The sequence below is a fragment of the Egretta garzetta genome, unplaced genomic scaffold (genome assembly GCF_000687185.1).
Source record: "Egretta garzetta isolate BGI_Z169 unplaced genomic scaffold, ASM68718v1 scaffold368, whole genome shotgun sequence".
In the NCBI taxonomy this organism is placed as follows: Eukaryota; Metazoa; Chordata; class Aves; order Pelecaniformes; family Ardeidae; genus Egretta; species Egretta garzetta.
In genome coordinates this window covers 3,492,944-3,496,504 of record NW_009260684.1, presented here as the reverse complement: position 1 = coordinate 3,496,504, position 3,561 = coordinate 3,492,944, and positions in this window count along the sequence as shown.

The window sequence follows — 3,561 nt, the reverse complement described above, 5'->3', positions numbered from 1 at the left end:
ACTCTTTCTATAAGGCTCCAATCTACTTAAGTAGTTCACGTGAAATGTCAGAATTCAATCTGGCAAACCGTCATGGTACAAGTAATCCTTAATCACACAAGTACTCCAACTCGAGTCATGCACAATCAAAGATTGTTTGTAACGGGATTTGTAGGATGGGGTCCTCGCTGTTCTACGTATGGGCCACCATCATTTTTGGATTAACAATTAAGTCTTGCTGAAAAGACATACACCTGCATTAGACTCTACAGGTCTACGTGCCAAATATGTTTTACTAAGAGGTTTAAGGCTTTTTGCTCAATACTTCACACTTATTTTTCCGCTAGCCTTATAATAAGAGTACCTTCTGTATTTTTTTCTGTGTAGTACAAAATACAGAAATGGGCTTCATGTCCAAATGCACAGGGGACAAAAAGTGGTCAGGTTTTTAAATAGCGTCACCAAAATCATGCAGTGATCTTCTACTTAAGAGTTTACTTTGAAAAGGTTTAAGCAATGCAGTTCTCATTCTTTCTAATAATTAGACTGCAGAAGCTGAGTCCTGAAAATAAACAATTGCTACGAAAAAATTAAACCTTTAACGCTTTGAAAAAGGCAGACTATGTTTAATGAATTAGTAAAATTAAAAGCTGAGTTTAGTAAACTGATTTTGTTAATAATGTGAAAGTAAATTTATAACACAGTAAATGTAAAAATCTTTTGCTCAAGTTTTAGGAATTCTGGCAACCTACTTCTTATTTTTAAGTCAAACACCTTATCAATACAGACATTTAAGCAACTGCTATAAATGAGTGATCAAATGATTATTAAAATCCCATTTCATGGCTCCTCCTCCAATGCCAGCAGGACACTCACAAAAGTTTAATATTGGTTTGCAAGTTGAAATCCATTTTCAACATATTCTGGAAAAGGATTTTTGCCAAGTTATACTGAAGAAACGATCAAAACAGATGCATGAGAGTAAATTTAAATTTATTTTTTTTGACTATATATCAAAATTGTGCTGAGAAGCTAGTGCAAAATTCTTCCCTTCAGTATCTGTCAGCAGGCATGGTAGATTTTTCCACTGTGCTACAGTATCTTTGTTCAATAATTTTTTTCAATAATTTCGTTAAGTTCTTCAAGTTTAATATACACCACTACTCAAATAAGTTGTAGTACGCATTATCTTATTCAGTAAAGCACTGCTGCAAATTTAAATGCTGAATTTGAGTATCCATAAATCATGTAAATCGAAGAACTTGGTATAACTTGTAAACATAAACTTTCACTGATTTTAATTTTCAATTATAAAAATGTATAGCTTACTTCTCATTCAATAAAAGTATTAGGATAAATAGTGATTTGGGCAGAAATAGATACAAGATGCAGCTTTACAATTCTCAAGGAAGACAATTTTAACATTTTTGTTCCTTAGTTGTTTTATAAACACTCTAATTGAAGTGGTTTGCTTCCTCCCCACACCCCCCATAAACATGCACTGGCACTTCACCTCTTCTGGGCTAACACGTGAAACGTGCAGTACACGAATGCTATCTGGAAGAAGGGTGGAGAGTACTTCAAATTTTATTCCAATTAAGCTCCCTTGTACCAGACCCCCTTTTACAATGATTAATGAAAAGCAAATACATATTGGGACTACAGGGTTCTGCTCAACGGCACAAAAAACTATATAATTACTATAAAGTCATACTGATAAGGATAGTAAACCCTTGTATTAAAACAAAATGACAAGCCAGATCCCTACCAGAAGCAAAAGCCTGAAACGTACACTCAGGCAATACCCCTCTGACTTCACTGCTCAAGTAAGGAACAGAGAGGACAGGATTTGGCCCTATTAACTTTATGAAATTAAAAAAAAAAAAAAAACAAAAAACAAAAAACAAAAACAACCACCACCCAACAAAAGTAAAAAGGGCTTTAACACACTAATTTTGAAAAGCACTTTAAATTATTTGTGACCAATTCTATTAATTTGAAAGGAAGAGCCTGACACAGGAGCAAACCCATTTTTGAGAACCAGATATACATCCTCGCTTCAATTCAGGTCAAAACTCAAACCATGCAATTCTATACCAGACCCACAACAGTAAAACGTGGGAGGGCTCATCTTTCTGCTTACATTCTGACATAATACACTTGAGAGACACCAGACAGGAATAGAAGACAAAGGGAGGAGTATGACCACTGAAGTTTAACTTCCTCAATAGTCTGTGTTTAGAATGCTGTAAATCAAGTATGAGCAACATATTTGATTTGGATATTTAGAGGTCCAGCAATAGTTTTCTTTAAAGAAAGTTTAAATCCGTTTGTTTCTCTCTTTTCTTGAGAAGCAAATGTTCTTCATTGGGGTACAGAATGGCTCAGATGCAACTGAAGAGTAATGTCATGACCTGCCAGTTAAAATTGACATCTGGGAATGTCCAAGACAAGGGTCAAAGCAACACGTAATACCCCAATAATGTAGCTAGTAATGCCCCCAAAAGATATTTTTTTTTTTTTTAAAACAGCCTTTATTACAAGGCACGAGAATTCTAAGGCAAATTGTTCATCATGGCAGAACATCAAATTAAAATGTTAAGACAGAAATAACCAGAATATGAAGAGTATGTTTGTGTTATTTGTAGCAAGAAGTTAGTTTACTGTGCCACAGCACCTAGCTTATAATTCTCATCCCTAGCCAAAGATTATCTTAAATTAGACTAAGATGCTCGAGATAAAAACCATTTTCCTATGTGTTTGTGCTCTGAATAATACAATATGGCTGGATCCTAACAGAACAGCCTCTAGAGGGACTCCACAGTACATAATAAAAAGGAACAAAATTAACACCATTGTAGGCTCTGCTTCCTTCTCCACATTACATGAGAAGAATATGTTTAAATTAGATCTCCGTGAATCTTTGGATACATTTCAACACTTTTTTAAAAGAAAAAAAGTTTCAAAATTAGATGCTGGTAAGTTATTGAACAGCAATTAAACAAAGAGTGCCCTTTGGGCTATCTGGAATTTCTCCTAGTTTTCAGTCTGATGTCCACAGTGCTACATGTTGGAAAGCACAAGAAATTTTGCATGAATTTGATCACTCACATAGGCAGTTATAGTTTGAAAACAATGTTTTTCGCAAGAATTACCAATGAAATAATGTTTTAGGACACAATTGAATTTGAAATAGGTAATGTTTTGAATAGATTTTTGAGTTTTATTGAAATCTTACATGAACAAGAAATTGGAAATACAATCACATCAAGGAACAAATTGCCACGGCTTTGACGTTTTAAGCCAAACAAATTTTGTAGGGCAGATTTTCAAAAAGGTGTGAAGTTATAACAATTTAAAAACACAGTTAACCTACTTCTAGGAATGCAAAACATACAATCATGTTATTTTCAATACAAGAAAACTTAATTTGTTGTAATTTCTTAAAACTACTAAGACAAAGCACTAGCTTTTACTTTTATGTACAGCATACTCCTATGTAGTCTAACCCAAATCCAAAAAAAAAAAAAAAACCAAAACAAAAAAAAACCGGTCCAAAACCAGAGGTTCTGCAAAATCATG